The following is a 24,371-nucleotide window of genomic DNA, read 5'->3' as shown; positions in this document are numbered from 1 at the left end:
GGCTAGCGCTATTTCTCCACCTATGCACCTTTTTCCCATCATCACCTCCTCTAATGCTGTCTCTCTTTTTCACTCATATATATACACGTATCTCTCATAGGACTACCTTCTCCATTTCAACTCACCCTCTCCACCTCAACTATCTCTCTCACACTCTCTCTTTATAGATCTCACTAGCTCTCCATCTCTTTTTCTCGCACTTTTCTATCACTGTGTAAACCTCACCTCTCTTGCTCTGTAGAGGCTCTTTTGACTTTATAGCACTATTCTCTTTCTACTCTTAATCCCTCTGTCTTTCTCTCTTCCCTACTACTCTTTACCTGAACTTTTTTTCTGTGCAGTTTCTTATTTTGCTTGCTCTGCTTTACATCGCTTTGATTGTCTTGTAGTCCTGATTTAATAAGGGTGTGATCAGAGACCTAGAAAGCAAGGACGCTGACCTCCTCTCATGGACCTGGGAACCCTGAAAGCAGCAGCAGGGTGCAGGCACAGGGACCGGTGCGCAGGGTCAGGACTGGTGGTACAAGCAAGAGGGGGGCAGTGAGCAGATACGGCGGGCAAGGGTGGATGCGCTGGGTGTTACAGGCGCACGGTCACCTCCGAGGTCCTCTCAGAAGCAGGCAGTGGGTCAGTGAGAGAAGTGCACAGTTTGTTCAGGATCACACGTTTCTGATGATATTTTAGGCACGTCCATTGTAGGAGAAGACAGACAGTCTCGGACCCATGGACGGATACCTGAGAGCCGCAACTCCGTGCCCCCACAGTACCAGGCAGCTGAACAGACCCCACGCCGGGAATTAAAGGGCAGCAGCTCCGTGCTCCCTAAGTACCTTTTCCAGAGGTCAGAGTGCATGTAACAGCAGCTATGTGCCCACTCAGTACCTTCCCCAGAGGTAAAAGTTCACGCGACAGCAGCTCCGTGCCCCACACTGCCAGGTACCGACGCGCACCCTTGTCCCCAGGGTCCAGCAGTGTCTCGGGGACCCCCCAGATCCAGATACAGGCGCAGACCCCGTCTGATGGGCGCTCGGGAACATCTCAGGGCTCCATCAGCTGCGAGGCCCCCTCCCACCCGGCGCGGACCCCCCCGTTTAGCGAGCAGACCCGCGGAGACAGGAAGAAGTTAAGAAAGAACAAAGAAAAGCGCTGCAGGAAGCGGACTCCGTCTGATGGGCACTCGGGAACAGGAGCCTGGCTCTGCATCTCAGGGCTCCATCAGCTGCGAGGCCCCCTCCCACCCGGCGCGGACCCCCCCATTTAGCAAGCAGACCCGCGGAGACAGGAAGAAGCTAAGAAAGAACAAAGAAAAGCGCTGCAGGAAGCGGACTCCGTCTGATCGGCGCTCGGGAACAGGAGCCTGGCTCTGTAACTCAGGGCTCCATCAGCTGCGAGGCCCCCTCCCACCCGCGACCCGAATACAAATTTATCAGCATAAAAAATTATAAAAGTAAACGTGCCTGAGGGTTTGGACGAACCGCCACTGGCTCAGCAGCTCCGGCCTCGGTACCGTGCACGGGAGCCCTGCAGACTCAGCCGCCGTCTTCCTTCTTCTCCCCTCGCGGCGGGGGCGGGCATTCCCGGCCGGCCGCGCTGGGATTGGCCGGCTGGCCCCAGCACTTCCGGGTCGCTGCGGGCAGCGCGGCGGCCCGATTTTAGGCAGGCAGGCGGAGACAAAAACGAGGTGGGCACTTAGCCGCTTCTCTTGCCGATGGCAGGGCTCCCTCCCATCACGGGAGCCCTGCAGAGTCAGCCGCCATCATCCTTCTTCCCCCTCGCGGCGGGGGCGGACATTTTCCAGCCGGCCGCGCAGCACTTCTGGGTCGCCGTGCGCGCTTATAGATATATAATTGAATTTAAATGCAATTTTCTCAGCAAATACTGGACGGATTTACACCATTTAAAGAAAAGCGTAATCTGCGAACCAGTCTCTTCCATTTTGCCAAATTTCAAGTAATTCCGTTCAGCCGTTCGGGCTGTAGCCGAGTCTAAAGGTCCTATGGAAATTAACATGGGGAAAACACGTTTTGGGAGAAATTTGCGAAGATTCATCAACCAGGGCCAAAGTTATTTCCAATAGAATGTTGCGGATTTCCTATGGAAAACAATCCTAACTATATATACCTACTGGCTATCGCCAGTAGGTAATATATATATATTCAAAAGCAACTGTCCCAAGATGAGAGGAGCGATCCCAAGCTGGTGCCGGCGGCAAGGTTCGGGACACCCTTGCAAAACACTTTTCAGCAAAGACGTTTCAATAAAGAAACACGCCGCACACTACTCCGTTTTTCAAGTATTTCGGTTTATTTTCTGTAGGTTCCCCACCCACGCGTTTCGGACATAAATCTGTCCCTGGTCACGGTACAAACATTAGTCCATCATTACTTTTTAAGTTATATACCTGTGGTCACCACTTGGCAGTTATGGTGCATTGTGGGCCCAGTAGTTGTATGGAAAAAAGTAGTTCCAAACTATGCTTTGCCATGTGCCGGATCCAAGCATTATTACGATATAATTTAAACTCGGTTATTCATAATGAGTGGTGTTTGCTAAAGCGCACAAATTGGTCATATAGACCGTGTAAAATGTGGCATATTGAAATCACATGGTTGGCGCGATTTTACGCCCCTAGATGAATTATACCGGACTGAGTGTCCAAATGTGGACATTTTGGCTAAGTGCCTTTGAGTTTGATCATATCGTCTTCTGCTTAGATCAACAGCAATCACAATGCATAGATAATAAAATACCAATTATATTACTTAGATGTCACATACATTGAATTCATGTTGTTCAATCATCGTTATATCTGTCATTAAACTGCTAGCATCTGCTTTTCACATTTTGCTCAACAACAAAAGAAGAAGGAAAAATCCAGAGATTGCATTGATGAGCTGGTTTTGGAATTATAAGTGTACATAAAGTTCCTCATTGGCGTTGAGACCCCAAGGGTTCCTGGTTTTGAATCTTATTATTAATTTTGATTCAAGCCTTCTCAAAGCGATGGTTCGATCACCTCCTCTTTCATTTTCGCCAACTACGGCTATTCCTGAATATTTCATGTCCTTCCAGGTTTTTCCCGGGTGTGAATTCAGGTGTTTAGCTGTTGCGTAAGTTGGATCATTGTTTTGAATTGCTCTTGTATGTTCAAGAATTCTTTTCTTGAGTGGACAGATTGTCGAGCCAATATATTTTTTGCCGCAAAAGCACTGTATTTGATACACAACAAATTGTGAGTCACACGTTATTTTGTCTTTGATGACAAAAGTTCTTCCCCTGGGATCAATTATTGATTTCAAGTTTCGGCCAATCTTGCACGCTTTGCATGTCATGCATTTGCTGAAGCCTAGTTGTCTTTTTTCCAGCCAGCTTTGGATTTTTGTCTTGCTGAAATGGCTATTTACCAGCGTGTCGCGGATTGATGGAGCTTTGCGATAAGTTACCAGAGGATTGTCACCAATAAGATTGCCTATCTCATTGTCCTTTTTGAGAACGTTCCAGTATTTGGACAGAACTTGGTGAATTTTGTAACTCTCCTTGGAGTATGTTAGTATTAATCTTGGTTGTTCTTCCTCCATAGTGTTTGCCATCGGTTTTGGTCTTGTTATTTGTGTTTCCTCTCTCGTCTTGGCTCTTGCTTTCTGTTCTCCCTTAATTATATCAGCATGTTTGTATCCACGTTTGGAGAATCGATCTTTAGTCTCTTTGAATTTGTTCTCCATTTCATTCTCATCAGAGCAATTTCTTTTCATTCTTAAGAATTCCCCATAAGGGATGCTTTTTTTGAGGGAGGTAGGATGGAAACTTGTTCCGTGCAGTACACTATTTGTCGATGTTGTCTTTCTGAACACAGTTGTTTCGAGTTTGTTGTTCTTAACATAGACTTTTGTGTCCAAAAAATCTATTTCTTCTTTTTGAATGTTTGATGTGAATTGTAACCCCACTGAGTTGTCATTGAGGATTACGATATATTCTTGCAGTTTCTTTTTCGAGCCTTTCCACAGGAGGAACAAGTCATCTATAAATCTGAGCCATATAACCACATCCGTGGTATATGGTTCATTATTGATCTAAGCAGAAGACGATATGATCAAACTCAAGGGCACTTAGCCAAAATGTCCACATTTGGACACTCAGTCCGGTAAAATTCATCTAGGGGTGTAAAATCGCGCCAACCATGTGATTTCAATATGCCACATTTTACACGGTCTATATGACCAATTTGTGCGCTTTAGCAAACACCACTCATTATGAATAACCGAGTTTAAATTATATCGTAATAATGCTTGGATCCGGCACATGGCAAAGCATAGTTTGGAACTACTTTTTTCCATACAACTACTTGGCCCACAATGCACCATAACTGCCAAGTGGTGACCACAGGTATATAACTTAAAAAGTAATGATGGACTAATGTTTGTACCGTGACCAGGGACAGATTTATGTCCGAAACGCGTAGGTGTGGAACCTACAGAAAATAAACCGAAATACTTGAAAAACGGAGTAGTGTGCGGCGTGTTTCTTTATTGAAACGTCTTTGCTGAAAATATATATATAGTTAGGATTTTTTCTCTATGGAACTTTTGAAAATTCTATGTCTAATAACTTTGGCGTTTGTGGACGGAATCGGCTGAAATTTTCAGGAAAATTGCACATTTTGTTTCTGATTAGAATGGGATAAATGCACTGCTGTTTCTGAATATTTTGCTCCTAGTTAGTCAAGTTAGTTGGTGCACCGGAAGGTAACGTCGAGAGTCCAACAACGTCAAGTAAATAGCTTTCAAGATGTGGGTCTAGAGGTGCTCTAGAACCATCCCTTCACAGGCACTCATAAGGTTGTCTCCCCTGTGTAAGAAGACTTTCACTCTATTGTTCAGATCATTCATTAAGTGTTTTATTTCATTGAAATTAGATATAATCCGTTGAATACATGTTTCTTATGTTGTTTACATGATTATTGTCATCTTTTATATTTCAGACATTGTCATCATGAAGCATCCAATGCATTTCGGGCATTCAATAATATGCCCTTCGTCAGGGAAAACGACACTGTGAAAATAACAAGGCATTGTCACTGTTACGATAGGTCATATGGCATGTGTCAAAAAAACAATACATTACATATAGTGTGGTGACTGATGTTTAAAAAAACAAATGTTAGTGAAGTGGGTGGTCGGGAAAGGGTGCAAAAACTGCATGCACTGTGGAGAAATATAAGTGATAAGGTACAAGTTGAACTCACATGACTGGGGTATCCAGTTTTGGAGTAAGATCTGCAGAGGAACGGTAAAAGAAACACGGCTCTTACAAACAGGGCTCTTCAAAAATATACGCGACTGTGGTCTTAAGTTCACGCGTAGGAATAAGCTCGTCTAATCTACTGACCTTTATGTGTGGAAGTGTCAGTTCCACTCGAGTCCTCTCGTTCGTACGGGCTGGTACAACGTTAGTCAATAACCGCGATTATTTCAAAGAGGGTTCCGGTCATGTGACGTATGACGCGCAAAAAAATGAAAGAAAGACTAACGGACGAACCTCCGTGTGTTGTTACGTGCAAACTGAAAGTGCACGATAATGTTGTATTGTTCTGGCCAGAACAAAGATAAAAAACGAGGGTATTTATGAAAGTGAAATAGCAGTATTTAAACGTGTAGAAAAAATATATTGGTAGGAAACAAATATAAAGTGAAATCGGGATTCGAACCTATGACGTCCGAGTTGGTGATGGGATGAATAGTGGTTATAGCCAAAGTGGAAGACGATGGATCAAACGTTAGAAAACAAAAGATATGTGTAAGTGTGAGTGTCTGATGTTTTCATGAACAGCACACAGTATACACAAGATACAGTCTACAGAGCAATTTATAAAGAAACTCAGTTTATAAATAACATGCAAATTCTATTCTTTCATTAAGGCCCATTGGTATCTGGGTAGAAAGTTTCTGTATCCAGTAATTCTCTCTCATCAGTAGGAATTTGGTGTTATTTCTCCCTTCAATTTTTTGGACAGTTTCCAGGATTATGAATTTAATTTGGGAAACGTTATGGTGTTCTTCTGTTAAGTGCAACGATAGTGCTGATTTGGTATTTTTTAGACGTATATTTGATCTGTGTTCGGTTAGTCGCACTTTAATGCGTCTCTCGGTTTTCCCCACGTACATTTTCCCACATGGGCATCTGATACCATATATCAAGTTGCTTGATTCACAGGTGGCATTCACTCTCAATTTGATTGGGTAACCTTTAGAGGGATGGCAAATTGTGTTGCCTCGGATCACACTGTTACAGTTGCCACAGTTAAGGCAGGGTTTGGTTCCTGTAAATGTTGTGTTGTCTGGTGATTTTTGTTGAAGAATTTCTCCTAGATTCTTTGATCTCGTGAACACAAAGATTGGAGGTTCTCTAAAAGACTGTTTGAAATCCGGCTCAATATTGAGAATTGTCCAATGTTTCAATATAGTTTGTTTGTACTTTTTACTTGAAGTGGAGTATTTGGATACTACTACAGTACGTGTCTGTTCAGTTTTTATTTTGGTGGTTAGTAACTGTTTTCTTTCAATTTTATCAATTATCTTTTTTGATTCATCAATTAGAGATTGTGGATAACCTATAGACGTGAATTTATTGGCCATTTCACTGAGTCTGGTGTTGAGAGGGTTTTCATCTGAAGTGACTCTTTTGACTCTGGCCATCTGTGAAAATGGTAAGTTTTTGATTAGATTAGGTTGGTGAAAACTTGAATACAGCAACATGTTATTCCGATCTGTTGGTTTAACATATAAGTCGGTCACGAATCCCTCTGTAGTTATGGTTACTTTTACATCTAGAAAATTAACCGTGGTGTCTGACATGACCCAGGTCAATTGAATTCTTTGATCAATCTCATTGAATTTAGTTAGTTCCATCTGTAGTTTTTCTTGTGTGTTTGTCCATACGATGAAGAAATCATCAATATACCTAATCAGTAGTTTCAGGTTTTGTGTCCATTCATTGTTGGAGAAGATATGTCGATTTTCATACCACTGCATGAATATATTAGCATACACGGGGGCTGCTGAATTGCCCATAGCCATGCCTGTCAATTGTTGATACCATGCTTCATCAACTTTAAAATAACTATGGTATAAGATGAAATACATCAGCTCCATCAGAAAGGTCTGAAAGTCATGGTCTAGTTCGGAATTCAAAAGTGCAGATTCAATCGCTTCAATGCCCATATCATGGAGGATGCTAGTATACAAACTGCATACATCGGCTGTACATAGAATTAGTTTTTCTGTTGGATCCAACTTTATTTGTTGTAAGATCTGTAAGAATTGGGACGTGTCTTTGACATAAGTGCGCATTGATTGTACTATGGGTTGTAGATATCGGTCAATAAGTTGACCAATTGGTTCATGTAAGCTCCCTCTCGTGGACACTATAGGTCGCATCGGTGGGTCATTGATACTTTTGTGTATTTTGGGTTGCATCCGGAGTGTAGGGCTTCTTGGATTTAAAGTTAATAGGAAGTTTTTAGTTCTTTCTACAATAATCCCTTGTTTTAGTGCGCCATCAATGATGTCTTTTAAACTTTTAGCATATTCTGGTGTAATATTTCTGTCCAGTTTGCAGTACGTGTTGTTGTCTGAAATATGCTCATTCACTTTCTTGTTGTACATTTCCACATTCATGATGACTATGGCGCCACCTTTGTCCGCTTTGGTATATATTACCTTGTCATTAGAAGCCAATTTGTGTAAGGTATCAAAATCCTTCTGTGTGATGTTCCTTCTTTTAGGTTTGACATGTTTGATTTTCCGGATATCCTGTTTCACTAGGTTTTCAAAAAGATCCAGCGTCTTGTGGCTGGTGGGAGCTTGAAAAGTGCTGTGTGGTCTTAAACCTACTAGTTGATCTTTTTCTTGTGGTGGTCTGTCCGGTAATGTATTGTCAAAGAAATGTCGCAATCTAAGTTTTCGCATCAGTTTAAAAAAACTGACTTCAAGTTCCAGATTGTCGGTGATGGTGGTCGGTATGAAAGATGTTCCTTTTTGTAATAACCCCAATTCATAAGGGCTGAAGTTACAATCACTGATGTTAATTTTGTTTCTGATCAGCCCCTGAAAATTTGGGGGGGTTTCGTCAAGGGGGGGCCGAGAAAAAAGGGGGGTCCTAAAACGCGTTTTTCCCATTCATTTTTCCATAGGGCCTTTGGCCTCACTTTTAGCTCGAACGGCTGAATGGATTTACACGAAACTTGGCAAAATTGTAGGGACTGTTTGCCCGATGTGCCTTTGCTGGGTCTCAATATATGTGCTCCAGTGGATTTTGAGAAATTAACATTTTAAAAAACAGATATATCTGTGACAGTGTCCTAGATAGCGCTCCAGATCGCGTACTTTTCGCGTAACGGAGCTTTGCGAAGCGAAGCTGATTGGCTCTCCGGTGTCTGTCAACATTCTAAACTGTCCGTAGTGGGCGCCATCTTGTCTCTCGGTATGATCGAGAGACAAGAGGAGGCCAAAACGAAGGGGGAAATGAAGGAAATGGGGCAAGGTAGACCGCTTCTGACCCCCTAGGATTGATGAGGGGGATATTAAAGCGCCCCGCGGGGCCAACATTTTTTTTTTTAAATTGTTTTTTTCGTGGGGTGCGCCCGGTTCGCGTACTGGAAAGCGGTCTGGGGAGCGTACTATAAGGAAACAAGAATGATTGACTTTTAACTTATTGTATGTTTATTGATTGTTCGTTTTGTTGTTTTTTTTTGTTTATTTTTATTTACGTAGCTACATGTAGGTATCAATGTAGAGTCTATAATTTAATAAACGCCGTCTCCTTTGTAGATATCTTGCTTGTTGTTAAAGAAGTTATTGTGGTATATGGAATTCATACCATAGTCTGTCTTCAAAGCCGAAACAACATGGAGGCAGGAGATGATAAAGAGATGTTAAATACACATTGGAGATAATATAGTGGGAGAAAGGAAGTAACTATGAACAAAGTTAGTATGTAATACCAAAAAGTTGCACAGTATATTTAAAGTCTGACTTCACGTTATAATCAATTTGCTACTAGTTTTCAATATACATATAAAAATAAATAATGTGTCAAACAATTTTTGAATTAAGAAATTAAAATTTATTTTTTAGGTTGTTTTTCAAAATTTAAAAGAAAATCTAAAAAATCGTGATCATTTTTTTCTTCATTTTTCAGTAGAAAATATACTGCATCTACAAATTGCACAAGTTCATTGTTTATTGTGTCGTCGTAGAAATCCATGTCAACTTCTGTCTCAATTTTTTTTCTGTTTCAGTTTTCAAGTTGTTTTCTTGTCCTTCCATTTTGAATTCTGAAAAATGAATTTTTAAAAAATATATCAGTACAGAAAGGGCATTGTTGAGTTTCAGTACAGACAGGCAGTTTGGTTATTTAAACAGTGTTTTTTTCTTTGGGCAGTGTATGGTATCAAATTGGAAGTAGAAATATGAGAAAATTATCAAATAAACTCTTAGTCAATTCTGAATTATACTAGAGAAGTCTAACTCTATCCTTATCTCAGGGCCTCGCACTCAGCCCACCAGCATGGGGCCACGCACTGGTGATGTGTCCTTTTGTTTTCCTGGAGATCTATCACAAAGAAAGGTGTCGCCTGCAATTAAGGTTCATTGGTGGGGGCCCCCTCCTTGGGCCTCTCATGGATGGTGTCAGGAGGTATAGAGGAGGAAGAAGGAGACGCTCCTTCAATTGCAAGGAGACCATTCACAGACACTGTGGGGGGCCCATTCTCCAGCATTTTGGCGCACCCTCAGTTTTAACTTTTAGACCACAATCAATTCTCACACCTATGAAGGTGTGAGAAATGCGTGTGGATTAAAAGTTAAAACTGTGGGGGCGTCAAAATGATGGACAATGGGGCCCCCACAGTGTCTGTGCATGTTCTCCTTGTAAGTGGCCAGTTATGTAATTTGGAGGGGGCCTTGCGCACGTTCCCTTTTAGCTCAGGGCCTCGCAAATCCTTGGACTGGCCCTGCATAACTAAAACAGAGAAGTCTATTTTATTCTATAAGTATTACAGAGTGAAAGAATAAAACTGTTTGAAAATGTTTTTCTAATTAGCTTTCAGTACAGAGCATACTTCAGTTTTAAAAATAATATCTTACCTTTTAAATATAATTTGAAGTTATCAGTTGATTTTTTGTTGTTCTGCACTTCACGAAGTAGTAGTCAAAATGGCTGTGTTTCTCTCTCTTTGTTTATATATATTCAGGTACATAACCAATCAAATGTCATGATATAATAGTAGAAATTGAAAGTAATATTTTAATTGGTTGTCATTTCCAACACTTTCGATATGTTTTGTGAAGTAATTTACCTCAGGGATTTTAGAGAGTTCTACATGCTAAATGGCTAAATGGTATTCCAACTAAATTTGTGAAAATGGTAGGGATTGGTATGTAGTATGAGCTACTGTTTAATTGGTGAAAGTGTCTCCAGTGGTTTTTCTGTAAATTACTTTCCCACCTTTTTTGAGCGAGTGCTTGTCAGTGCGTTTTCCGGTATGCGAACTTGCAGTGTTACGGGAGTCCTCCATTTTGTGTTTCGGTAGAATTGAGATACAAGATGGAGGGTAAATAATGTTCAGAATGGGTAGATTGGGGTACTTTAGACGTATGCTGTTTCCCTAAGTTTTCTGAGGGTGGCTGAGGAGGCTCATATATTTTCGCGTGGTTAGCTGCAGGTACGCGAACTGGGTAGCGTACCGGGAAGCGAATATAGGTGAAATTAAGTGAAAAAAAAGGTTCATTCGAAATTTTAAAAGAGTACACTAAGTTAAGGTAGCTCTGAAAAGAGCTTTTGGGTTTTGTGTATGTTCTGGAAAGTTATAAGTAGGAACCAATACACATTCTTAAATTTAGTATGAAAACTCTGTTTCCCTCATCTGAGAAATGCACGCTATCTCCTCTGTAGATATCTTGCATGTAGTAACGCAAGTTATTGTTGTAGATGCAGCCCATTCCATGGTCCCTCATGTAAGCTGAAACAGACTTATTTACATGCTTCCTCGATTTCTCAATTTGTGGACAAAATTGATTGGACCACCTCCATTTTTGTCTTTGGCATATATTAGAATATACCGAGGCAGTTTGAGGAAAAAGTGTCATCAATTGCTCAAAGGTGTCCTTTAAAAGCATTTCCAGACCTACCCCAGTCAAAGTGCCCAAATCGTTTCCTCCACAGTGCACTATTATGAGGTCAGGGGTTGGCAAATGTAAAAAGGTTTTCATCAATGGTATCAATTGGTGACATTTCAATCCTCTTCGACCAATCCATTTGATTTCCACATTTTGTAAATTGAGGTTGTGTAAATTTCTGTTATCAGCATACCTGTGAGCCCAGTGGATGTAGCTATGTCCCAGAATCCGAACTGAAAACATGGCTAGAGGAGTTTTTGCTGCAGTCAGATGAAGTGTGGGAATGAAATGGCAGTTGAAATAGTGATGTTTGTAATGTAAAAAACTGTGGAGTTTAAGTGCAAATGATTCATTAGCAGTGATTGGTGTATTTTCATTGCTGAAAACAGAAAGTTAGGGTGTATGGATGTGTTCTTTGAAAGATGTATTTTGAATGGTTATTAAAAAATGTTGTTATGAAAGATTGCAGTGGATTAGCAGGTGTACTGAGAGTTCAGAGTTCATTTGAAACATTGTTGTGTGAACTTGTGGCCATGATAGGTCAGGCAGGCGGTAGTTGCTATGGAAAGAGGTAGAAAGGGCAGAGGGGGGAAGGGTGTTGATTTGAAAAAAGTGAGGGAAGAGTTTTTATTGGCTGACATGAGAGATATGTGTGTTGAATATCAGCGTTTCGGTGCCTTTGTTGGTTCCAGCCTCTGGAGTGCATACCTTTAATTCTGGTACAGAATAATTGGTGTGTTTCTGAGACTGTTTTCAATTTCAAAAAGAATTTGTAAAGGTGAGTTATCGTTTATATATTTTAGTTAAAGAGTAGTATGCTTTTTTGCGTAAATAAGAAAGTCAGCTGTGTATTTAAAATGATGTTTTGCGTCAAGTGTTTGCATTCTGCTTTCAAAGGCGATTTTGCATTCTTCATTTATAGAATCGGAAAAATTATTGGTTCGGTAAAATACCGAATCGGTAATTTTACCGATTCTGTAAATTTGCTATGTAGGGGGGAGTCTTCTGAGTCTCAAATGACTTAACGAATCGGTATTTTAGCATGAAATCAAACTTCATGGTAAAATACCGATTCCGGTGTGCATGCACATTTGTGCATGCACACGTATGTTATGTGAAAGGCAGACGTGTCCTTACATGAATGTAGGTGTATAATTGTTTTACATAAAAGGTTTTAAAACTTTGTTTGAAATCAAATGCATGCACACTTAGGGCCCGATGTAGGTGGTCGTTTAGGCCATTTACCGACCGGTTACGGCCGATTTCGGTCGTTTCCGACCTGTAAATGGCGAAAAGGTATGTAGGCGCCTAAATCCAGGGTCACATGTAGGTAAATTTACATTTACAGAATCGGAGAAATTGTTTTTGATGGTAAAATGATGTGACTCCTGCAATGCGTCGCTTTTGCGGAACAGATATATGATGTAATTGTGTTGTTAATGTTACGGTGTACATGTAAAAAATGATGCATAAGTGTTGCACGGGCATTGTAGATACTCTCCTATGTGTGCTTAGCAATTTCAAGTCACTTCCCCCGGGTTCAAGGGCCTTGTAAATACGTCCCCATGTGTGTCTGGTCATTTGAAGTCATTTTCCTTGTAGTGTAAGGCCCTTGTAAATACGCCCCCATGTGTGCCTGGCAAATTCTCATTTTGATTGTTTGAGTTACATAGCCATGTTAAAAGTTATTGAAAAAAAGGTGCAAGTTCCTTAAAAAAAACATTTTCATGTGTATTAGGGCATTTTAAGTCTGTTCCCCATGAATGTAGGGGCCAGATGTAGGTGGCTGAAAATAGCCATTTACCGATCGGTAACGGCCGAATTCGGCCGTTACCGACCGGTAAATGGGCATTGACATGTAGGGGCCCTTAAATGTTGCGTTTTCGGTAATTTTACCGAATCGGTAATTTTACAGATTCGGTAATTTTACCGAAAATGCAAGATTGAAATGTGGGTAGCCAATTTTCCATTGGCACATGGCTTTCAGAATCGGTATTTTACCATGGAATACAAATCCATGGTAAAATACCGATTCCTGTGTACATGCACATCTGTGCATGTACACATATGCCATGTGACAGACAGACGTGTCCTTAGGGCATGTCTGTGTGCCACATTGCGCACATGCCCATTTTGGGGGTGCTAGATGGTGTCAAAGTGATACCCCCTGCACCCTTGACAAATTCGGTATTTACCGATTCGGTAAATACCGAATCGGTATTTGAATTGAATCCTATGGGCTTAAAGGCCCATAGGATTCAATAGCAAATACTGATTCGGTATTTACCGAATCGGTAAATACCGAATTTTTAAGGAATCGGTAATAAATCAGATGTTGGTACCTACATCCCATTTTCCGATTTTGAAATACCGAATCGGTAAAATTCGGTAATATTCGGTATTTCAAAATCGGTAAATGTGATTTACCTACATCTGGCCCTAGGTGTATTATTGTTTTACATAAAATGTTTTAAAACTTTGTTTGAAATCAAATGCATACACACTTAGGGCCAGATGTAGGTGGTCGTTTCAGGCCATTTACCGACCGGTTACGGACGTTTTCGGCCGTTTCCGATCGTTAAATGGCAAATCGGTATGTAGGGGCTTAAATCCAAGGCCACATGTAGGTAAATCTACATTTACAGAATCGGAAAAATTATTTGTTCGGTAAAATACCGAATCGGTAATTTTACCGATTCTGTTAATTTGTTATGTAGGGGGGAGTCTTCTGAGTCCCAAAGGCCTTAACGAATCGGTATTTTAGCATGAAATCAAACTTCATGGTAAAATACCGATTCGGTGTGCATGCACATGTGTGCTTGCACACCTGTCATGTGAAAGGCAGACCTGCCCTTAGGGCTGGTTTGCTTGCCACATGGCACCTGTGCCTGTTTTGAGGGTGTCAGAGGGTGTCAAAGTGATACCCCCTGCACCCTTGTGCATACTTTTTTTTTTATATAGCATTGTCGAATCTAGTTCTTACTGTTATTGATTTACTGTTTGGTAATAGTGGTTAATACATTTTTTTATTATATTTCACCACAGATTCAACTGCAGATTATTTGGGAATTAGACAATGCCGTCTAAGGATAGAATTCGAAAGGCTACAAAACGTCAAAGACAGCAGTTACCTAATATTTTGCAGCAGTCCTCTACATTAATATTACCTCAACGGACGAAGAGAACACCGGGTAAGAGAACAAAATCATTCCTTAAAAACATTTGTAGAAACAAAAGTATAACTACAGAACAAGTTTTAGTCCAGAAAAAGAGAGCCAATTTAAATGGAAAGGAAAGGCCCGTGAAAAAAGTTTGTGCTAGAGCAGGAGATAACTCTGTGCATGGCAGTAGAAGGGCAAATATTTTCAGGGACATTCGTAAGCGAATATTCCGTAACAGGGTAATTGTCAATTTGGTAAAACAATTTAAAAAAGGTCAACAGAAAGTGTCATTTTATAAGAAAAAGAAAAATGTAGAGAAAATTATTGATCAGGCTTTCGAAATCAAGCGAAAGTTATTTATTTTGGTAATTAGTAGAATTAGGAAACTAAACAAGGTAATCTATGTTTTCAAATCTAATAGTAGATGGAAGAGAGACGTTAATCGGAGTAATTTTTGTGAAGTTTTCTTAGGAGAATGGATGCATAGTTCAAATAGTGAGGCATTTTTTAATGAGGAGAGTTATTTTCAGGACAATGTTTTGGTGCATGCAGTTGACAGCAGTGGTCGAGCATATGAGGTAAAAGATGGTCATCCGGTTGAAAAAGAAATACTTGTGTCTGCAGATGCAGAAGAGGCGCTAAGTGATGAGGTTTTAGGGAGACGTCCTAAGGGACCAGTGTACACCTGGAAGTGTAGTTCTATTTGCAGTGTGCGACAGGATTCTATCAATTTGCTTTGTGATTTTATACGGACATTTCATAAGAAAAGTGTAAAGCAAAAAATAAAGTTGTTGCAAGAATTAGATCCTTGCAGAGTGAGACAAGTGACAGGTTTGCGTGGTCATTCACTGGCTTGTCTTTCTAGGAGAGTATGCCAGAGTGTATTTCATCATTTCAGGATGCTTGCAGTGCATCATAATAAAGTGAGGAAATTAGTTAGAATGTTGTATTATGCTAAGAGTCCAGCAATTATGCTTGAAAAATTAAGCAAAGCTCTTTTGCATGGTTCTGAAGTAGATGTGAAGAATATTTGTCAAGAAATTGAGTTCTGTTATTTTGCTGGTAAAGAGAACAATGTTGATATTGAACCACTAGAAGATGGTAATGTGGAAGACAGTGAACAGATTTTCAGTACAGATAAGGTCACAAGGAAATTTCCACGTTTATGGTGAAATCAAGTGAGAGGCCTAATTTCACTTGTGTGTGTTGTCGACGGGCTTATTATAAGAATCAGACTAAGTTAGTGGATATATATGCAAAGAGTGATATGGAAAACAATAGTGAATGGAAGGATTTTGCCACATACTTGATGGTAGAAAATTGTTTTGATTTGGGAGCAGACCAACGTATGTGTACTTATTGCTATAACAAATTAAACCAAAACCAGATGCCTGCTAGAGCGGTTTATAATAATCTGGAATTAGATGACATTCCTTATGAATTGAAGGATTTAAATACTTATGAATCTATTTTGATTCAAACTGTCCATCCCTTCCAGACTATTGTACGAATGGAGCCAAAGACAGGGAAGTTGCCTCCATCAGATTTACAGAGAGGATTAAAGGGAATGGTTGTTTATTTGCCTTTGGATTTGAAGAAAAACATTAATACGATTGGAGTAGAGAAAGTGGAAGAGGAACCTCTGGTTATCATAGTTAATGGTGTTTCGACAAAGAGTAAGAAAATCTGGCAAGATTTAGTGGATGTTAGGAAAGTTAAAAAGGCAACATTGTATTTGATAAAAAATAATAAGTACTACAAGAGTGTTGCAGAAGAGGAAGTAAGTGAAGAAGAGGACAGCGATTTGTGTCCTGGTCAAATTGAGAAAGTAGAAGCCTCTAAAAAGGAAGAAATATATGAACATTATAGTGTTCATCCTTTGCATTCCAAGGAAGTCATGGGGAATGCTATTGAGTTGTTTCAAATGAAACAAGCCAAAGTAGGTCCTATTAGTGTTTGGGAGGAAAGTTTGGAAGCTCAGTGTTTCCCTCAGTTATTTCCCACAGGTCGAGGAGGACGTTATGATGAGCGACCTGTTCAAATTCCTGCTTCAGAATACCGGACTTTACGATTGTATACAGAAGATCCTAGGTTTTGACAATGCATTCCCTATTTATTTCATCTATTGTTTGAAAGTGATCTCTCTGGATTGTCTTATGCAGTGAACCACATCTTGAAAAGTGGTATACAACTGCGAAATATCTCGGCAAGGGACTTTATGGATAAAGTCAATGTGCAAGACAGTATTTTGGATTCTCACCTGATTAATCTCATGGCTTGTCAGCGTGGTACTAATGGAAAGGGGCGACCACTCGGCCCCCCCCGAACGTATGGTAGGGTGCCCAGATCCCCCCGGGAAGCCATTTTGGGCGGGGGCGTGTCTCGGCTGGTATGCCCGAAGCGGCGTAGCCGGGGCGCGCCTTTTCCCGCCCAAGAAGGGTTGTCCTAGACACCTACACCGATGGCCACGCCCCGTAGGCGTACCGGAGGAGGGTACACGCCCTCCCAAAGAGGAATAAAAGGAGCAACAATCCAAAGAAGCATCCTCTTGTTCCCGTGCTTGGAAGCTGCACCCTCTCGTTACACGTGAGCCCTCGACGGAACAAGGAGCAATTTTGACCCACCCACCAGCCCCTGATGGCAGCGTTAGTAGTGCAATGAAGTTGATTGGCTTTGATAGTATCTTTTTTCCAGGTTTTTTGGTATATAATAAAGAGATTAAAATTTGAACTGCAATAAAAAGATTTGCTTCATAACAGTTTAATTTGAGCGGATTATCACAGTCTAATTAAAAATGTGTTGCATGTATAGATAAGTGGATGAATATGACAAGGTTCAGTTTAACCGCTTTTATCGCTCTCTCATTAGGTTCAAAAACGTCGTATTTATTTTGGTCGGGCGGTAAGGTCATGATCGGTGAGCAGTAATTTCAAGATCCCTAGAGGAGGGGCGCCACCCATTATGGATGGGAGCGCCCGGGGGGAGGGGCCATTGGCCCCTCACACGGGGAGGCGGCACCCACTAAGTATGGGGTCGCCGAAGGGAAGGCGGTCATAGGCCCCTCCCAGGGGAGGAGGCGGCTCAATGCCCCTCCTAGGAATTTCCCGGGGCCAGGATATCCGCGACGGCGGATGTGATGAACAGTGTGGGGTGGGAGGGGGGTCCACGCTACCTTCTAGACACCTCACACGAGTCCTCGGACGACCATTAAGATGGCGTCGAGTTAAATAAGGGGCCCCCGCTAAGACAAGGGAAATTGGAAGATTGGCGCAAGAGGTACAGTCCTCTGTGCGCCCGCCCCTCACACGTGAGGGGGGAGTTCTGGTAGTAGGGATCTGACACCGGTTACGACCTTGCCGTTGGCCCGTAATGTTAGGATGTACAACTTTTATTTAGTAAGTATGCATTTGCAGGATGTTTAGACTCGGCTAGGAGAACCTTTGTATTAGAGATTTGTTAAGGTTAGCCAATAAACGTGACTGCATCGTAATGTATAAATGAAAAATTGTACATGATATGAAACTGTTATTTTAATGTTTTAATTTTGTTTCATATTTTAATAAATACGGCCGGGAGGGTAACTCCCTCCCGCCTTCCAAAAGTTCAGAACTGCGTCCGTCTTCCCATCCTTGGGGATTGTGTTGGGAGGGGGTGACAGGCATCCCGGCCATATGAGTATTGGTACCGCCGTCATGGTGACTTAAAATGTATGCTGAGGAACTTAGGAACTCCCACATGGTTCCTCACTCTCAGCTGTGCTGAGTATGGCTGGGAAGACTTACTTGAATTTCTACGAGAGGTAAATGGAAACATTGAAAATATTGAATTTAAGACACCCGGAGAACTGTGCTCTTTGGATCCTGTGAATGTTTGCAGGTACTTCAATCATAGATTTGAAGCTATGATGTCTTTCATCACGAACAAGAAAAATCCACCTCTTGGAGAGGTGTTGGATTTCTTTTGGAGAAAGGAGTATCAAGCAAGAGGTGCTCCTCATATACATATGCTACTATGGATCAAAGATGCACCCAAATTTGGAACAGATCCGGATGACTTAGTGATGAGTTTCATAGAACAGTATGCTACATGTGCTGTTCCAAAGACAAATGAAGACAAAAGTCTAAGAGAACAAGTTTTACGGTTTCAAAGCCATCGTTGTGGAAAGTACTGTCGTCGTAAATTCAGAAACAAGGACAAATACTACACCAAATGTCGTTTTGCATTTCCACGGTCGGTGTTATCAAAAGGAAGAGTTAACAATTTGATGTCATCGCTGCGACATAATGTGACGAGGAAATCACCCAAAAACACATACAATTTGAAAAGAAACGAAGAGTCCAAGTACATCAACGACTACAACCCAGTGATTTTGTCCATGTGGAATGCTAACATGGATATACAGTTTGTGGCTGACAACTGTATGGCTGTGGCTCGGTATGTGACATCTTACATCACTAAAAAAGAAAAGACAGAACTGAAGGATATGTGGGAGGATATTTCCCATGAAAAGAGCCTCAGTAAGAAGTTGTACAGTTTCAGTCTGAAGATGTTGTCGCATCGAGAAATTGGAGCTTACGAATGTTCTGACTGGTTATCTTCAGCAAGTCTCTATGCCAAATCTAGGAGTATCATTTGGGCGAGTCTTGGTCTTGCTGCAACGCGTAATCGAGTTCTGAAACCTGTACGGGAAATTGAGTATTTGGCGGAGAAGGAGCCAAACAGTACAGATATTTTGAAGAGCAACATGTTGGATACATATTATCCAAATAGAAGCAGTCACCTGGAGAATTCTTGTCTGTATGAAGTTCTTCAAAATTACGTTTTCAAGAGGAACATCAAAGAAGATATTGATAAAGGTGTGTATGCTGTAATTGGAAGTGAGGGATGTCTGGTCAAGCAAAAAAAATGTCAATTGATAAATCATCGAAAATTGGATTGCGAATCTCCCGAAAGAAAAGAGTTTTTCTATTTAGCTCTTTTGCAACTTTTCAAGCCTTGGCATGCAGAAGAGGAACTGCTTGGGGATTTCCTCTGTTACGAAGACTCTTTCAATGCAGCCAAGGAGTCCATAGAATGTCCTGTTTTTCCAAAATATCTACAAATGTTGAATGCTGAAATTGAGCAGGAAGCAACAATTGCAGCCGAGATTGCTAGAGACAGTTCTCAGGACAGTCAGAGTTCTGTTTCATTGAGTCAGGATCCACTAGGAGAACCAGTTATTGAAAATGAAGCTGCCACTGCCATGATTGAAGTGGAAAGAGCCATGGCACATGCTCAGAAGGATGCGGTTAACTTAGAAGAATTGGAAAGACAACTTAACGTTGAGCAGAGGAAAATATATGTTGAAGTTACCAACCAAATTGAGCATGTATTAAGTCATGAGAAGAAAGAGTGCTCATGTACGTCGTTGAAGCCTGTCCGACTGTACGTGAGTGGAGAAGCAGGAACTGGAAAAAGTTTCCTTATTAAAGCAATTTCATGTTATATGCAGAAAAGGACTGAATCATCACTGTCTTGTGTTGTGACCGCTCCAACTGGACTGGCAGCTCATAACATTAAAGGGATTACTTTGCATCGGTTACTGATGCTGCCAGTGGAGCATGATAACAAATTACAATACCACAAGTTATACGGAGATGCTTGTTGTGAAGTAGCTCGAGTTTTGAAGAAGATGAAACTTCTTATCATTGACGAAGTAAGCATGGTTTCCAATCTCATGCTTGCTTTTGTGCATTTAAGAATGCAGGAAGTTCTTAAAACAGAGTATTATGTGTTATTCGGTGGCAAACACATCATTGTTTTTGGTGATCTTCTGCAGCTGACACCAGTGAAAGGACAACCAGTGTTTAAACTGCTTACACATGAAGATACCAAGAAGTGCCTAGGGAGCATTGGCAACGTTAACATATGGTTAAACTTCAGTTATGATGAGCTGCGTGAAAATATGCGTCAGGCGAAGGACGAAGATTACAAGAATATTCTACAAGATATTAGAATCGGGAGAGTGACTGAGCGTGGTAAACAAGCTTTACATGCACGCTTACTGTCAAATTTATATCCAGAAGAAGACGTTTTGCCAGAGGATATTTTTCAGAAAATTACTGTGAAGAAATCTGGAATATGTTTGATGCCAACTCTTGCAGAATGTTCCATCTTCAACAACAAAATGTTGAATTTAGAAAAACAAGAGATTGTAAAACTTGAAGCTATTGACAAAATAGAGCATATGGGAGCAACAATTATTTTGTCAGAGAATTTGAAATCCAAATTGGATTCATTAGAGAAGACTATATCTAAAACTGCGGGTCTTGAAAAGACTTTGAATACGTGCTTAAATTGCCGAATCATTTTGAGAAGGAATTTACATGTTGAAAGAGGTCTGGTAAATGGATCAATGGGTAATGTTGTTGATTTTGAGAAATACAGAAATAGAGATGGAATTGAATTTTTAAAAATTAAATTTGATGGCATTGAGGAAGTACAGCTAATTGGTCGTTGCTCTGCTAGGTTTTTGCTTGTTAAAGACTTATATGTTCGCCGTAAGCAGTTTCCTGTTTGCTTGGCATATGCGGTGACAATTCATAAATCGCAAGGTTTAAGTGTAGACACTGCTTTAGTGAATATTGGCAGTTCTGTATTCAAAGAGGGTATGGCTTATGTAGCATTGTCACGAGTCAAAACTTTATCGGGTTTGTACTTGATTGACTGTGATGTCACAAACATTTGTGCAGATCTAGATTGTGTTAAGGAATACAATAGGTTAAGAAGAGAGTATGCGCCACATTTGCCTCAATATCCTTTGATTGAGAAACGTGTGGTAGGCCGGAAACGAATAAATATCAGTAATAGTAGGGAGGTTGTAGCAAAAAGAGCAAAAGTCGATGAACCCAAAAGTGGAAGCAGGAATAAAATGAATTCTGTTGAAAATGTTGTTGGTTTTAAATTTGAAAATAGTTCTGGTGTCAACTGCTATGCTAATGTAGTTGTTAATGTTCTCTTTTCACTAGAGACTTTCAAAGAACAGATTGTGATCAATTCGGAACAAACTTTATGCTGTTTGTTGAATTCTGTGTTATAGAAATGTAGTGCTGATAAAACAAGAGTAGAAAGTGTGTCTGAAATTCGTTTTCTGTTAGACGAATGTTCAGGTCAAACAGAATTCTCTGAAAATATTCAGCAGGATTGTCAGGAGTTTTTAATGTATATGCTTGATGTATTGCAAGATGAGGGTGTAGATGTAGATTATCTATTTGGCCTTTCTTATCAATGGCAGCATGACTGCGAGAACTGTAGGCTATCAAGTACTACTAGTGTAGACTCAGAAAGATTTATATATTTAACTTTGCCTGACAGTAAATCAGTATCCTTCAATAAGCTAGTAAATGCAGCCGATCAAAACATGGAGTGCAGCCAATGTAAGTCTGGAATGCTGTCCACGTTAATTTTACGAAGTTATGGCCAGTATGTCATTTTAATGTTCCAACGATGTAGGCCTGATGGAACTAAATTGACAACTTTAATTAATAATTTTGTGGCTTCGCAGTTGTCAATATCAGGAAGGACTTTTAAAACTACTGCAATTATATATCATAACGTTCCTTCAACTAATTCAGGACATTACACAGCTTATTTGAAATCTGGAAATGGATGGTCATTCTGCAATGATTCAGTTTTAACTTTTAAAAAAAGATTGCCTTTCCACCTTCAAAATTCTTACCTGGTGTTCTTACAACTAAAATTTTAGGAAAGGAAGCTTGGGATTTGTTTAGAGGAATTTACAGAGGTTCTAATGGCTCCTACTATATATGGCCTTGTGGATAATTGTAGTACAGAGCGAAAACTATTTGTTTTTATAAGCCAAGTCAAGTAGCAGATCAAAAAAAGGAGTAGAGGAAATGTAAGTCTGCAATGCTGTCCACATTATTTTTGAAAACTTATGGATGAAATGTCATTTTACAATTTCAACTATGTAAACTAGAAGAAAATAAGTTGTCCAGTCTAATTAAAAATGTTTTTGCTACACAGTCATCGATTTCAGGAAGAACATTTGCAACTGCAGTTATTACATAATATGCTGGTCCTTTGACAACATCTGGATATTACACAGCTTATTTAAAATTTTAAAAATGGCTATTCTTTCAGCAAACATTACTAATTGAGTATGAAGCAATGTTGCCTTTTAACTTGATTTTTGAAGTCAGAATTTAGGGTAGGTAATTGGACTACAATGATTCTAGGTGTTGCTGTAACTTAGTGTGCTGTTTCAAATTGCTTTGTATGTCTCAGTTTTCTTAAAACAATTGAGTTTATCTTTCAGAAAGTGGCGGGCAGAAAATAGTAACAGCACAACTGAGTATAAGCTGTTCATAGGATATCCTTTGACGTCATAGAAAGTAAGTTACTTTGGAGAAGTTCCTATTTCTGCTTATTTATATTATTTGGGTTTTTTAAACACAATCATTTTGATTGTGTTTTTTTTTCCCCGCTGTTATATGATGAATACCTTCAACTCACTGTTTTCAGTGAAATTTGATTTTTTCTGACAACAGCAAAAATAAACCATTAAATATGTTTAATTAATTTTCTACTTTGAATTGTGATTTTGTAATATGTATATGGATTGGTGTGGCTCACTGATCAGAGGCGGTAGACCCAGAAGCAGAGGTCGGCCTGGGACCAGGGTTCAATTCCTGACGTGGCAGGATCTTGGGCCTTGGTCAGCGGACTCGATAATTTTTGCTTCGGTGCCTACTCCAACCATGGGTCCCACTCAGCAACTTTGGGTAATAGCTTGCTTAATCTCAACTAACAGCCCCATCAGTGCCGGGGATGCCTGGCATCACCTTGGGGATGCTCAGGAGGGTTTATCTCACACGGAAAGCCAGGATGGGTTCCCCAGCAAAATACAGCGCCGGGACGCTTCTTTGCTGGGTCAGCTGTACGCTTTACTAGTATACCACATTTAACATTTAACATTCATTTTGTCTTATGCTCACTCTTTTTTTACCATCTTGTTTTAATTTACATTTTTTTGTTCTTTCTTACACAGATAAAAAGTATGAAAATGACAATACAGTACGGTAATGACAATTATAAGGTAAGCGTTTAGTACTTTTTACGTTACATGTCTATCAGATTTAACTTTTATTAGTTCCTCTGCTTCTTTTTTTTAACCCTTAGTTTCCTGTCTTTGCTACTTCCTTCATTTCTTTTTCTATTACTTATTTATACTACTCTTTTCACTTCTTTTATCAGTCCCTCTTTCTACAGTAACTGTGTGTTACTAAATTTTTCTTTCTTTTCACATTACTCTCTGTTTATTAATTCGTCTTTTTTAAAAAAATATTTTTTTTACTTCGCTCCCAGTTCGCGTACTCGAACGCTAACCGGGAAGCGTATCAATAGAAAAAGAGGATGCTAGAGTGCTAAACATTCTAGCAATTTTTTTTGAAAAGGGAAGGTAGTTCTGAAAAGAACTTTTTTTTATTATTTTTGATGTTTTATATTTTTTTAGAATTTTTTTTGAGGAAGGAGAAACAAAAATGATTCACTTCAAAGGGCTTAACAGGAGCAACAAAAAAAAAATTACTTTCTAGGACGTTTTGGACATTGATGATTTTCAAATGATCTATTTATTAAAGTAATACTCATTTCTCCGCATGAAATTAATTTTCCACACTGTAAACAAGTCAATCTCATCTGCACAAAGTTCTTTTTCAGATTTGGAACCGTTTCCCTTGCCTCTGACTCACTTATTGTAAAGTCATTGGTGGATGTTTTTGCCGGTCGGGGGTTTTCCACCAAATCTCGAAATTGCGCTTTGGAATAATTAAGAGGGTGCCAAGTCTCCATGTGCCAATGCATGGTAGGATTACCAAAGCTATATTTTTTTTCGGTCCCTCTCGAGAGTGTTTTTTTGCAGTTGAGGCAGGTAACGTACCTAGCATTAACTTTCTTTTCATGAGAAGGAAAAGAAAAAAATTGCCAGATAAAATTCTCTTTCACACGGGACGTTCTTGGCATTTCTTTCAGAAAG

Source organism: Lissotriton vulgaris, chromosome 8 (assembly GCF_964263255.1).
Source record: "Lissotriton vulgaris chromosome 8, aLisVul1.2, whole genome shotgun sequence".
Classification (NCBI taxonomy): Eukaryota; Metazoa; Chordata; class Amphibia; order Caudata; family Salamandridae; genus Lissotriton; species Lissotriton vulgaris.
The sequence above is the reverse complement of the archived record's forward strand: the minus strand, read 5'-3'. Positions refer to the sequence as shown.